This window comes from Pogoniulus pusillus, chromosome 5 (assembly GCF_015220805.1).
Source record: "Pogoniulus pusillus isolate bPogPus1 chromosome 5, bPogPus1.pri, whole genome shotgun sequence".
NCBI lineage: Eukaryota > Metazoa > Chordata > Aves > Piciformes > Lybiidae > Pogoniulus > Pogoniulus pusillus.
In genome coordinates this window covers 12780209-12794810 of record NC_087268.1, presented here as the reverse complement: position 1 = coordinate 12794810, position 14602 = coordinate 12780209, and the positions used below count along the sequence as shown (strand labels likewise).

At 47.5% G+C, this 14602-nt stretch overlaps 1 protein-coding gene and 1 long non-coding RNA gene across 10 annotated transcripts in view; one reads left to right on the top strand and one right to left on the bottom strand.

The window, feature by feature from the left end:
- BOC (BOC cell adhesion associated, oncogene regulated) overlaps positions 1-3164 on the bottom strand; it is a 58189-nt gene extending 55025 nt beyond the window's left edge. For 5 of the 7 annotated variants that reach the window (XM_064143250.1, XM_064143253.1, XM_064143252.1 and 2 more), the window contains exon 1: positions 2982-3046. The gene's annotated coding sequence lies outside the window, so the exon portion shown is untranslated. Of the gene's footprint in view, positions 1-2981 lie in introns of all 7 variants that reach the window. The other 2 variants (XM_064143256.1, XM_064143257.1) reach the window with 2 other exon arrangements.
- A 78-nt stretch (positions 3165-3242) lies between these two features.
- LOC135175315 (uncharacterized) lies at positions 3243-13548 on the top strand. 3 transcript variants are annotated; one of them, XR_010302321.1, is made up of 5 exons: positions 3243-3965; positions 4076-4217; positions 5275-6378; positions 8726-8907; positions 13322-13548. It is a non-coding gene; the product is annotated as an uncharacterized LOC135175315 (long non-coding RNA). The 3 variants fall into 3 exon arrangements; XR_010302322.1 differs by lacking the exon at positions 13322-13548 and adding an exon at positions 11934-12071; XR_010302320.1 differs by lacking the exon at positions 13322-13548 and having other exon boundaries at positions 3244-3965; positions 8726-9277.
- The last annotated feature ends 1054 nt before the right edge of the window (positions 13549-14602 follow it).

Genomic DNA, 14602 nt, shown 5'->3' with positions numbered 1-14602 from the left:
AGACACAGGGGTGAGTGCCAGTTGGCAGGTGACAGTCAATATGGACAGCAGTATCTCCCTCACTGCACTGCTTCCACTGGCAGGGGACTTACACCTGTTTTCTGCCTGGGAAAGGAAAAGGCCTGTGGAGGACACTGCACATGACCTGTGTGAGCTTAAACATCAGCTGAGGACACAGCCCAAACATCTCAATACCCAAACCAATGTTTCCACCTGAAGAGTGTCCTTCCTGTCCTACCACCTGTTTTCCCACCCACAGCCTGGATAGAAGTGAACAGTTCTTTTGCAAGCCATGTATGCTATCAATCTGCAAGGTTGCAACGTTCCTGTGGACATACAATACAGGAAGAAGCACAGGTAGGTGGATCTGGTGGAGTTGCAGTCACACAGACTATAAACTACAAAAATTCTAGTCTGCCCTAAATGGATTAGCCTTCTAAAGCCAGGAAAGGAAGCTTCCCTTCTACATCACTAGGGAGGATAGGGACAAAGAAGGCTGCTCACTTCATGGCCCAATCCGCAATGCTTCATGCTCAGCAGGAGGCTCCAACTGGCTCCCAAAGGGCCAACTCGAGTTCTAGTCGGGAGGAAGTAGCTGCACCAGCATCCTGAAATTACTGAAGGCATGCCAATTTGGTACTGAAGGCTTCAAGGGATCTGTCTGCTGTTAGCTCCAAGGACAGAATCTAAGAATTTCAAGAAGTGAGGAAGACAGGGCTATGATTCACCTGTCCTTCAAATGCTAAACTCCAAGCTGGGAATCTAATGCTCAAAAGACCCTTGCAAACTCCAGAAACTGGGTTTTCACTCTGCAGTCTTTAAGAACCTCTTGCTCTATGCTCCTATATCATGTCAATACAAGGTATAGAACATCTGTCTTTTCCTGACTGTAGGGATGCAGAGCATCAATAAGAATGACATTCTAGTTTGTAGCACATACATCCACCTGCAATACTTAATTCTTTGCACCTAGAAGAGAAGAGGTTTATGCAGATTCAGCTACCTGCACTGGGGTATCTCTCTAAAGAAGGTTCTGTGGATGTGCATGGGTATGAGAGAAGAAAAACGAACTTGTTTTTCAAATCTGCACAGGACCTTTGTGCACCCTTCAGATGAGCCTGCCTCATTTTCCCTATCAGGAATTATGCCAGTGGAGAGAACTGCACTGTACTTCAACCACCGCACCAAACGCCTACTGGGACCTCCTCTGCATTGTACACACAGGATGGGTCCCTGTAATTGTATCTAGAAGGGTGAGTTAATAAAAGTGCACAGAACAAAACTCCATTTATTTCTTGTCAGACTATAACATGCACCCAGCAGGGGAGCCCACAGATCTCGCTATCTGTCCTATTTACTTCAGGAGATCCCACGATGACTCCTATTAGCATGGGAAGTTATTTCACCTTTATTTCTTTAGATCGTTGAAATAAACAGAATAAATCTTTACTTCAAACCCCTGAGGTGTTTCTGCTGAATTCCCTCGAGCCATAAACCTCAATCCCCAACCCACTAAATAAGAGTGTCCGCACATATGTATAGATGCATAAATATGTGTAAAAACCCTCCCCTAAATTTATACAACATAGGAACAGTTAATTTCAAAACAAAAGGAGACTGAGGTAAAAATCCTACTTACAAAATGCCTACATTGTTCTAACATTTTCCATGGCAGCTTTTCTAAACCATGGGAAAAGAAACTTTAATGGCAGACTAGAAATGAACATATCAAACAGACACCACAGCAGTGATGTAGAAATTATGAGAACTGGGCACAAAGACAAACACTCAATTTAAGAGACATCGGGAATTACATGCGAGTGCAGGGTGGGGGTGTGTGTCCAGTTACCCCATCTGCATAATGCTGTGGAGAGGTCAAGAGAGCTTCTTCAAAACAAACAAGGACAAAAAAACCCACAACCAACCCAACTTTTTAGTAGATCTGGATTACCTTTCTCACAATGCCAGTTTAATAACACTTAGGGTACCAGAATTAATTGAGGAATACACAAAAGTCCAAGGTACCTTTTGCCAGCCAGGGCTATTGGTTAAAGTCTGATTTTCGATATAAGTATCAATATCTTCAGAGCACTTCAAAACCATCTCATTTGGACACATCTATAAATTCAGCGGCTCATTTTCTCTCCAACGTGTTTTCTATTTAGTTCACCACCCAGAGGACCTGCCAAAGCTGCAGTCCTAACAGCAAGGCACACACGCACACCAAACCTACAGCAGCATCTCACACCACTGAGAAGAAAATCACTTTCCCTAACTCAGACCACTCCTCGCTCTTGCACCAGAGTTAAAAAAAGCTTTAGGGTCGCAACATGAACAGGGAAAGAAATTTACTCGAAGATTACCCATCTCTGCTTTTCTTAGCGGCAACAGCCCCTTCACAGAGCACGAACTAAAATGCCTTTGCATCTGTAGAAGCCGAGTCTTGCCTGCAGACTCCCATCAGCTTTTGACAAGAGTTGGAGCAACAGAGGATGAATCTGGGGTTTATTTTGCAGAGCTTTTCTCTCTCCCTCTCTCCACTGGGAACTGTCCCTCCTCGGCTAAGCCGGCAGTGAGGGCTGGACGACCTCACGGACCAAGCTTTTGGGAAAGTTTCAGGCAAGCGCCGGCGCACCGCGGGGTGCGTGCATGCACTGGGCCCTCCATTAACGCCGACCGGCAGAGAAGGAAGAGCAGGAGGAGAAACAGCTGAGCCCCCCCACATCTCACCTGCCTAAGCGACAACAAGCCCCGCACCGGTAGTGGCCAGTGGGTCTCCACTCCTCTCTTGTCACATCTCCCGCGTCCCTAGGCAGACTCCTGTCCCCACATCCCCACGCCGACTTCCCAAAGTGTGACACAAAGATTGGCCACCGTTGCCGCTAGCTGAAGCGGGGGTGAAAGCCTTGCACCCCACCGCCCACCGCAGCCATCCTCCGGGCCCGCTGTCGCTGGGCCCAGGCCCCCTTCGCTTCACTCACCACGGTCTCCAGTGGAGCAGGCAGGGGAAACACAAAGATGCCCCAAACGAAGGGAACCAACAAAGAGGCTTAACTCCAGGAGCTGGGAACTTCCAGGCCGGATCTGCGGGGAATTCAGCACACACACACACACACACACACACACAGAGGAAGAAAAAACAACTACGAGCGAGAAAAAGAGGGGGAAAGCCTGGGCTTAGCGGGGAGCGGGACGGTGGAGGCCCCTTGTTTTGGGGGTGGTGAGGGGGGCTGTGGTTTTCCTGCGGGTTGCCGCTGGGGATGGGGCGCCGCGCAGAGCTCAGGCACGGCGGGAGGAGGAGGAGGAGGAGAAGGAGGAGGAGGAGGAGGCAAGAGGCGCCAGGATGCGGGAAGCCAGACCCTCCATACGGGAGACGGCTTTTGGATGACTGAACTCCCAAACAATTCCCTGCTCTGCCTACTCCTGCCCCAAAGCCGCCCTCCTCCCTTCTCCTCCCCTCCCCCTGAGGAGGAGAGGAGGAGCCAAAGGAGGGAGAAAACGCAAACTCAAACCCCTTCCCCAAAAGCCAGGCAGCGAGCTCTCCTCCTCGTTCGTCTGTAGTCATACAAACGCGCAACCCCCCCACACCCTCCCCAGCCCGCTAATAGCACTAACCGGCATCATCTGGCTGGTGCCTACCCCCGCAGGAGGCCGCCGGCCCCCGCTGGGCCGCTCGCCGCCGCCCGCCACGCTCCCCCCGGCAGGCGGAAGCGGCAAAGTCGGGCCGAGAAGTTCGCGCTGCGCCGGCCGGGGCCGGGGGGCGGCGGGGCCGGGGAGGCACCGGGCCCAGAGGGGCGCAGAGTTGGGGTGGCAGCCGCTAGGCCTCACTGGCTCACCCGGGCCGGCACAGAGTCTCCCGGGTGCCCCCGCACCAAGGGCCGTCCCACCTCATCTGGCTGGGACATCGGGCAGCGCCCGATCACGTAGACGGGGCCTTAGCAGTCCTCACTCGTAACGGGATGCTGGTAAGTACCGCATTGTGGCGGACCAACTGGGACACCTTCCTCCTCTTCCCAGGAGGCACCAAGCCCGGAGCTGCGTAAAAATTGCTCCAACCACCTGTTGACCTTCCCAGAGGACACCTTGCCTGTACATCTGCCCCTGCATCACCAGACGCTTGCAAAAAGAAGGCTGGAGCAACCATATGTGAGCCTGCTCAGCCCAGGGTCCTGCTCTCCTCCGGACTCTGGTGGTGGCATGCTGCTGGGTGGGATTTGGTGAGTCTTGTCATCACTTCTCTGCCACAGATTTCCCATTTGGGGGGCTGAAGCATCTGCTTAGCTGCCTCACCAGACGTAATCACTGCTTGTGGGGGCACCTGAGGTGCTTTCCTTGCTTACAAGCTGACTTCCTCCAGGAGAGGGTTTTCCTCCCCTTTGGCCTCTTATGGGACCCAGGACAGACCATTCTCAGGAATCCTGAAACAAGAATGAAGGCAGGGAATGAAAAAGAGGAGGAGGAAGAGAAGTGACTGTGTAGTAGGCAAAACTTTGCCTGCATCCAGGTTAAAACAATATGCACCCAAATGTTTATTTCAAGTTGCAATTTTCCCTCAGAGCACACTCAAAGAACTGAAGATACTCAGTTCCTATGGAGAACAAACAGTCTAAGTATGTGTGATTTTTAGCCAGCTGGTTTCAAGGAAGATGACTGACTGCTCTTAACCCATAAGAAATTCAGCTGCTCATGAGGTGGTGTGGAGAAAACTGAGGCAAGAAGGAAAAGACCTTTCTAGGTGGCTCTCATGGAAAGTGTCTCAGGCACAAATCTCCAGAAAAAGCAATGCCACTGTTCCCAGGGATTAAAACAAACTGGCTCCTGCTCAACACCTTCCCCCACTCTGAAGGATAAATACATGCCCCAAACCATAAATGTACCCAAAGGTGCAAGGAAACGTTCTCTCTTTCAAAGCCCTTCAATAAAGGCTAGCTTGAAACAAATCTGTTGTCACTGCAAGGTCAGGACAGGTTCCTCACAACTTTGCCATGAGCAAAGAGCATAGATGATAAATGTGATCTGTGGTTTCTAAACTTGAATTCCTTCAGTCAGAGGAGAAGATGAAAGAGTTTAAAAGTTTATCCCCATGTCATCATTAGGTTTCAGAGTTATTTCTTTTTAGCCTCACTGTAGGAAGGACCTATGTTATGGATTATCCATTTTCCTCACATAAGGATGATTTGAAGGATTTGGGTTTTTTTTTGGATTTGGGTTTCTTACATCCTTTTTCATGACAGAGGTATCGAAAATGTCACAACTGATTTTTTTTTTTCCCAGGGCTTCTTGGCTTCCAAGTGAATATGTATTGATGGCTCTTCAACTTGCATTTGAATAGGTAGTCTTATCTGGTTGAACATAAACTTCTTCCCCCTGCAATGGTAACTTTGCTGTCTAATTACCTTTTACAGAACTGTTCCCCAGATTCCAGGATTTTCCTCATGCTTCTCAGTAACACAGTCCTCAGGTGCTAAATCCACATGTAGACACCTCACTAAATGGCCTAATTTTTACAAGAGCTGAGACCTCTAGCACCTGCCCCGTCTGAAAAACAGGGGTTTCCTAATTTAGAGCAGTCGTAAACTGTCCTAAATTAAAACAGAAATTGAATTAGCCCTGGCTAGTGTTAGGCTAAAAAAGGTGGGAAGAAACAGGTTAGTGGTGAGAGCAGAGTTGGTGCTACCTTGTGCAAAGAAGTGCGCCCAGGGCCTGTTTAATGCTAGGGGGATAAAAGCTTGCAGCTCTGCAGATTTACATTCCATCTCTGTCCCCAGGGAGGAGGAAAATGTGAGGTACAGAGTACTGATCTTTCCACCTGCCTCAGTCATTATCCCTGGAATAAATGCCTTGGGGATGAAGCAGGATGTTGATCTGTGTGGCCATGTCCCCCCAGCATCCCCAGACAAACCAGTGGCATTCCTACTTGCAGGCAGTTGCCCTGTTACTATGTCAGGGATGCTGACTTTAGGCTGGCAGCCATTTATTTCAAATTCCCCACCAGAACTGACTTCTGGGTGCCACTGGCCTGGATGAAGCTCTAAGTATTGTGAACACTGAACCCCCTTCCTTCAGCCCCATTCCCTCAGGCATAAACAAGCTTTTACTGAGGACACTGACTAGGCACACAGTGCAGCTGACTGGGGGACCTGAGTGCCAGAACCCCCCAATTCTCAGCTACCTGCTTGCCTAGATCAGCCCCATCCTTCTCTGATTTCAGATGAAATTCCCACTGCTGCCGCCTTCGGATGCAAAGGCTCCTCCTCGGGGCTGCAGAAACTCCAGCTGTTTGATATTGTGCTAAGCAAGGCAGGGGGCACGGAGGGACTCTGCATGAAAGGGCGAGCTCAAAGGAAACCGGACTCTGGCATGTCGGCGTGATACTCAGTGGGTAACAGGCTCAGTTAAATTTGCTCATTCAGCCAGCTAAGAGGGAGAGTTTTCTCATCCGTCCTGCTATGTTTAATTCATCCACACATGCCTCCCAATTACGGCAGGAGTCATAAACAGAAAGAGATGGTGGGGGGCAGGCAAGCAGGCTCCAGCCCCCAAACCTAAGTGCCCCAAAAAAATATGAGCTGCACACTGCTGGAGCCTGGCGTGAGCTTATCATCACCCCTGGCTCCCAGCCCTTCTAAGTTTTAACCTACACTCGGGCCTGGTTTTTTGTTTTGGTTTGGTTTGGTTTTTTGGTTGATGTTGGTGTGGTTTTGTTGTTGTTGTTTGTTTTTTTTCTGTTGGTGTTATGTTTTGTTTGGTTTGTTAGTTTTTCTTACAGGAGGTGTGTGTGGAGAATGCTGCTTTCAGGTATCCACGCCTGGTGCCTTGAGTTAGGCAAAAATCCCCATAAAAATCGCTATGGCATCCCTGCCTCTGTGGAGGCTCCTGAGCTCACTCTCAGGTTTTTCTAGCTCTGAATCTTTGCAAAAATGGTAAATTGATAGGGGGAATTGAGCTATGGAGCCAAAGACATGGTAGAGAAAATGCAAATTCAGAGAGTGACTTCAAAGCTGTCTGGCCATGTTGTGGGAAATTTGTGGTGGGTTTGGTGAAAGGAAGGATGAGGAGGTGATGACTAGCTCAGCCCTAGCAGCAGTCTGAAAGCAGCAGTCTGAAAGCAGCAGCCACAATCCAGAGCGACCAGAAAGTCGTCCCTTGTGTGGTGGGGAGGAGAGGGGAAAGACTCACACCACACTAGGAAGGGGGCATGAAGAGAAAGCCGCTGGTTCAAAGGACTTTTGGCGTGAGTTTTACTTTGTTTACCCTCTTGTAAAGCTATTTGTTACTTTGATAATCCATAGGAAATGGGATCATTTCTCTCTCGACATGTCAAATTAAATAAACAAATAAAACCTTGTTTGGCTGGTGAGAAGCTCAGAAAGGAAAGTGTATTTGTACAGGGATTCAGGAACTAAGCATCCTTCAGGAGCAGAAGATTAGGAAAGAAGTCAGAGAAACAAAGGGGAAGTGATTCAGTCATCAAAACTCAGAAAGCCAAATTAAAGAAGGGGGTGGGACAGGAGGACAAGAGATAGGGCCTGTCTATATTAGGAAATCTGTGCTAGTTTAAACTAAACCAACTCAGTCTCAGTTTAGTTTTACTGCTAGGGTCCAAGCCAGGGACACAGACTTGGCTGCGATGAGCTCACCCTGATGTCAGAGTGAAATATGGTGTGTTCACTGTACCAGCGCGAACGCACACGAGGGCTGGTATATATATTCTGAAATAAATCTCAGTGAAACGGTGCCAGCTCTGCCTTCTCTTGGAGAGGGCTTGGAAACAAGATGATTTTACTGGTACAATTCCTTTTTCAGATGCAGTAAAAACAATATAAAAGAAACATACCCCACAAAGGTATCGTTCTCCTTTTGCTCAATGACAGGCATATTAGTATAAAATGTGGTATACATGGGTGCAGCTTACAGAGTCACAGAATCACAGGATGTCAAGGGTCTGCCAGAGCAGGACCATAATTTAGTGCAGATCACACAGGAACACATCTAAATGGGTCTTGAAAGTCTCCACTGAAGGAGACTCCACAACCTCCCTGGGGAACCTGTTCCATGCTCCATGACCCTTACAGTAAAGTTCTTCCTCATGTTGAGGTGGAACTTCTGTGCTGTAGTTTGTACCCATTGTCCCTTGTCCCATCACAGGGCACAACTGAGAAGAGTCTGTCCCCTTGCTTCTGACATGCAGCTCTTGTATATTTATAAACATTGATTAGATCCCCTCTAAGTCTTCTCTTCACCAGACCAAAAAGCCCCAGGTCCTCCCTCAGCCTCTCCTCATAGGGCAGTGCTCCAGCCCCTTAATCATCTTCATAGCCCTTCGTTGGACACTTTCAAATAGATCCCTGTCCCTCCTGAACTGGGGAGCTGTGACTGTGCTCTACCCTGTGTATAGATGTTGTAAAGAACTACCTTTCTGTTTGTACTTGGTTCATTGATAGGAGATGTTTGGACAGTCAGCGGGCTTCCAGGTCTGTGAGATGACTCAGTTCAGGTTCTTTGGTTTCCTTGTCTTGAAATGCTCAGTGACTGGCAGTCACAGAGATCCTCTTGTGTTTGGGGAGTTTTACAATGTCACTTAACATTGTGGGCAGAGGACAAGGTCTTTAAGAAAACATTTTCTTAGTTGGAAATTATCAAATGCAGTGGATAAAGCCTTTTACTTGAGTAAGAAGTTCAAACAAATGTCCTAAATAGCCCTTTGTTGTTTTTTTTCTCCTAGGATCATACTTTCCTTCCTCAGAGCTTAGCAATAACTCTCTTACAGTTTAAAGCTTCTCATGCAGTGAAAGCCAGCGCAACCCCATCTGTGATCATGATCACACACCTCACTGCCAATGCTGGATATGAGAAGTTCTGAGACTGGATACAAGAGCACTGTGAACCTGCCATGTGCAGAAAGAGGTAGTGGGTGTCCCCCTGCTTTAGGGTTCATCACCAAAATTTCTCTGAGAGGAATGATAAGAAATCACAGTATCACAGTATCACCAAGGTTGGAAGAGACCTCACAGATCATCAAGTCCAACCCTTTACCACAGAGCTCAAGGCTAGACCATGGCACCAAGTGCCACGTCCAATCCTGCCTTGAACAGCTCCAGGGACAGCGACTCCACCACCTCCCTGGGCAGCCCATTTCAGTATCCAATGACTCTCTCAGTGAAGAACTTTCTCCTCACCTCGAGCCTAAATGCTCCCTGATGGTAAAAGCAAGATCATGCATGTCATCTGTTACCGTGTTAGCGTTGCTATGTGCTATTAAATAGGTGTTTTGTGACATTTTGGCAGCAGGCAAGTTTATTCAGGTCCTTGAATGGAAAATTACTTGGAAACTGTAGGACTGTGCAGTAAATGGACAGGATGAGATGACAGAAGATAGTTCACCCTTTCGAGTGGAGATGGGAGCTTAGGAAAATCATAGAAACTCGTGGAAAATCAGGAGAGTTTTTTGGTGTGTGCACACCTACAGCTAGGAATCGTGGCAGGGAGTGCAGTATTGGGTTAGGTGGCTTTTCCTCTGCTATGCATTTTTAGGCTATTTTGTTGTTGTTGTTGGAAAAAAAGCAGTTCTTCCCACGTTAGATGAAACTGCTTTCCTCTGCAGAGACTCCAAATGGAAACCTGGTGCCACAGTAGTTATTAGTAGTCCTATGCCCATCAGTACAGATTTGCCTGGGATTAGGATTTCACACTTTTTTCTGATTCTTTTAATCTGAAGTAAATTATTGAGGGTTTACAGACATTAACAGTCAAGATAGAGAGACACCTTAAAGGTATTCCAAGTAATGCTGAAAAGATCCCTTTAGCTGGGGCACAGTCCATGGGTAATTACACCTATGTGAAATAGCTACCTGTCATGTCTATCAACAAGGGAGATTACATTTTAAGGCATGCAGATCAGATCTCCCTCTACACCACACTCTGTCATTGTTGTAGTCCAATTATTCACCTATTATTTACCTATAATCTCTCCTCCACCACTTTCCCACACACCTGTTGCCTTTCCTTCATTTTCATGGCATGCTCTTCCTCTGAAGCAGCCCTCAAGCAAGTCCTTCACTTTAGCAAGTGAAAAGGTTGGGGATCCTCAGTCCCCCCGAAGCCCCCTGCTAGCCCTGCATCTGTCCTCCGGCACCCCCAGCCTGCCCACTGCCCACATCCTGAGCATGAAAGCCGTCCGGATTAATCCGGCACAGAGCACATTGTGTGTGAGTCATGACAGGCTCACTAAAGCGTGCAGTGCTGATAAAAGGCAGCTCTGATGGGCTCTGTCAGGGATCCTGGAGAAACAGCGTGGAAAAAATCTGCTAACCCACATCCCAGCCTGGCGGCCGGGGCCTGGAGACAGCGAGGCACCGAGGGGAGTGCAGGGAAGCCCCCATGGCGCTGCCAGCTCCTGCTCCAGGCTCAGCCCCCAGGGAAGCCCCTGGGCCTGGACACAACTTGGCGCTTCCTGGGGCCCTGGGATCAACCCAGAGTTTATGAGGCCAAAAGAGGACTGGTGCAAATCCCTGGGTCCCAAGGAAACACCCTAGGATAACCATACTCTGGCCAGAGAGACCAATTGGCCAGAAGATGTTCCTGACCTTCCAAGCAATGCCAGAGGTATTAACCCCCTTAAACCTACCTTCTCCAGCTATGCCCCCAGACTAGCCTGCAGAAGGCACCAAGACAGGACTGCTCCTTCCTGTTCTCTCATATAACCTGCACATCTCTCAAAACACTCTTATTTTACCAACTTGCAATTTTTCTTTTTTTTCTTCATCAGTCCTGATATGATCTTTTTATGTCAGCCTCAGTAATCACTCCAACTCTTGGGTGTAAAAGCCTTGCAGACGCTGACTTCTGCACGCCTTTAAACCCCTCTCCTTTAGGTCAGTCTGGTCGTGCATCTTCAATACCCTCTTAATACTCTCCTCTTTACTCTTACATGGTGTCTCCACAGAATCCTGTCTGTCATTCTCCTGCAATCTGGAGACAGTGTAAAAGGCAGGAGACAGAGCTGCTCTTACAGCTCTGTGCCTCTGTGCGTATATGCCCTGTTTTGTCTTCTCATTAGGCAGCGCACATGTGCACTTCTGTTGCATTTTAAAGAGCAGGAGAGCAAAGCACGTACCACTCACTTCTTTGAAACTTTAGCAACTGGGTCTCCCTTTAGAAAACAAGAATCACAGCTGATACCACAGTGCTCAGGAATTTACAACCTCTGAGAACAAGGGGTTAGATGAACTTTAAAAGGTTGTACAGCTAAAAGTTTCCAATCTTTTGTTGGCTGTTGGTTTGTTGTTTTTTTTTTTTTTTACAATCCAAAAACCAAACTAACCTTTCAGGGAAGAAAGAAGAAATCCACAGATTCTTTTTGTGGTATGGTCACACAGCAGCCTGTGGTTATAGCCAAATAAAAATCAGGCTAAGCTTTGAAATGCTGCATGTTACATTTCTGGCAGCTGCTTTTATTTGCCACCGTTTCAGTTGACTGCATGTGTTAGGTATTCCATGAGGCATGAGGGTCTGGATGGGGATTTGGAGAAAGATGCTGTCATCTACTTATGGACCACCTTCTGAACACTTGTGAGTCATAAGTGCTCAAAATACAGAATCATAAAGCTTGGAAAATGCATCTAAGATAAGCAAGTCCAACCTTCTACCCAACACCTCCATGACCCTTAGACCATGTCCCAAAGTGTCATATATACTCATAATCTAGGCTGCTTTCTGCTTGCCAGACCATGCTAACCCCCAAACCCATTTATTGTCTTTTCCTGACTGATATAAGTCATATCTACAAGCCTCTCACGGAAGGCAGAACAACACCTTAGGGAGGGGAATGTCAGTTGTAATCTTTTCTCTACAACTTAATTTTACTGTGATATAGTTCGTTCCATTACTTCTGATTCTAATATTTTTGCACCACTTCTGCTTGGCATTTACAGGTCTTTGATTCTCTCTGTTGGTGAGACAGATATACAGGCTCCAGGCCCAGTTCTCCCGCGGTTAGTCAGGCGTAAATGCCCCTGAATTCACACCAGCTAGATGCAATGTAACATGAGAAGTCTGTGAAGCCCTTTATTCTTTCAGCCTCCCCTCGTAAATCAGCTCCTGCTGCAGCACCTGAAGTCATTTTCTCAAGACCAAAGCATGCATGGAGAAGTTTTTATCAAAAGCCTAAAGAGATCGAATAGTCTCAGAAGGTTTGCTGTTCCCTACAGTTTGGACAGGGTCACTGAGTGTAAGGACCATACACTGCACATCCTGGTGCCAGGAGGACTTACTCAAGGGGGACATTAAACCATCAGAGAAATTGCAGTTGCATATGCTTGTTGCAGTGTCTAAGCAATATGACCCCAGTTGAGGGATTGAAGCATAATCATATTGCTGTTTCATATCAGCAGAATACAAAGCCAGTTTATCTGCCCAAGAGGCTCCAAGTTCTACTAGCTTTCTGGTAGTGGAACTTGCCTGTCAGACTAAACTGCTAAGCAGCTTCTCTTTTTTTTTTCTGGTGGTCCTCTCTACAGTGTCTCTCACATGAACTGGAGCAAGACTGAAATCCCTTCCCACCACAGTGATTTGTGCAGGTCCCCACCTGTGTCTTCTGGTGGGAGAGACAAAGCTGTGAGTTCCCTGACAGCTCTTAAAAGTGTCTATCTGAGGAATGAGCTAAATATTGGTTCCAGTTTTGTACTGTGACTCTAAGCACACGATACTGAGCAGTACCAACATTACCCGGTGCAGCTGCGCTGTGGTGCATACCATGTTACATTGTCCCTCACCTGCCTCTACCTCAGCATGTCCTCATCCACTCTCCACTCCCATCTGGGGACAGTGCTCTCACTGCCACAGGATCAAGAGGAGATACCTGAGGTAGACTTTCTCATGTGCTCAACTATCATAGAATCATAGAATAGAATCATAGAATCAACCAGGCTGGAAGAGACCTCCAAGACCATCTAGTCCAACCTATCACCCAACCAATCAACTAGACCATGGCACTAAGTGCCCCATCCAGTCTTTTCTTGAAGACCCCCAGGGATGGTGCCTCCACAACCTCCCTGGGCAGCCCATTCCAATGGGAAATCACTCTCTCTGTGAAGAACTTCTTCCTAACATCCAGCCTATACCTACCCCGGCACAACTTGAGACTGTGTCCCCTTGTTCTATTGCTGGTTGCCTAGTAAGGTAGACCTGGATTAGGAGTATCTATACACCAGGAAATAGTGCAAATAGCTCTCAGCATCAACTTATCCCGCTCTCCCTTGGCCGTGTGTTTCTTGTGGGGTCTTTCACATTTTCTAATCTAGTACCAAATTCTTCCTCCTAGATTTTTACCAACCAAAAGCCAAGCCCCAGACCCCTGCCTCCTGCTGAAAGCCTTCTAATTGCTCTTTAGAGGACAACCTTCCTGCAGACAAGTGGCTGGGCTCCCAGTATGGGAAACAGGACATCAGTATCAAACACAACACAGCTTGGCCAGTTTAGTTCTTGCTACCACCATTACAACCATAGCAAAAATAAATACATCTCTACCCAAGAGATATTTGTGTCAAAGATGTGGGTTGTTTTTTTAATTCTGTATTTGGGGAAAACCAGAAGCTACCTTGCTTTCTGAGAGGCTGCTCTGGCTGGTGTCCTCTGACCTGACAGAGCTGTGATTTTCTAAGGACCCTGAAGGAGCTGAATTTCCTTATTGAACCTCAGTGGGATTTGGGGGGTGGGGTGTGTGTTTCTTCCCTCCCTTGAATATTCAAACAAGTACTCCTCAGACATCTTTCTTCTGCTTGTCACTTTGCCCTGTTTGTTTATTTTTTGCACTTCTCACAGCCCAGACAAGGCAAACAGGCAAGTCTATTGTTGGTGTGCATCTCTTTCACTGCAAGATTTGTTTATGTCTTAGCACAGTGATGCAATATTTGGGTTGAATGCTTCAAGGGAAAATGTTTACAGAAGTTAAAAAAATATTTCCATTTGATTTGTTTATAGGAAGTTGTTTTTTTTTTTTTTCTTGTGGTCTTGGGTTTTGAAAAGGCCTTTGCATGTTTTCTTTTCTGCCTCCCCCACTACTCCTCTGCAGATTTGCAGTTTGGAGCCAAGTTCAGCCATGATAATGCCATGACTGACTCTTTAGGTATTTCTACCATGCTCAGTAGCACACCACTGGAGTATCTTCATCCTGACCTCCTAGGTCTTCTCAATGGTGTCACAATTCTCATGTGCTGAGGTTCCCAAAGCTTTTCTACGAGGATGAGTGATTTCTAGCTTCAGAGTGCCACAAGTCTCCCTTGTTCCTAAATTGCCTCTGACCTGGGCCAGCCCTCAGGCAGGGCAGGCTACGCTATGGGGGTGGGGAGAGTCAGAAAAGTTAAATGGGAACATTGCTTAGAAGGAAAAACAGAAGAGTAATAGGAAAGGCATCTTTGTGTGACTGAGGGCTTAACCAAAACCAGGCCTTCTCTCTCCAGGCCAGCCAGGAAAACAAGAGAGTATGTGCAGGCAGCCACCGGCAGAGCATATGGGGGTGTCCTCCTTTGCCTCCAAACGTGTACATAAGGCATAGCTACTCACAACCACAGAGAGGGCAAACATTGGCTCCTGGGGCGTGTGG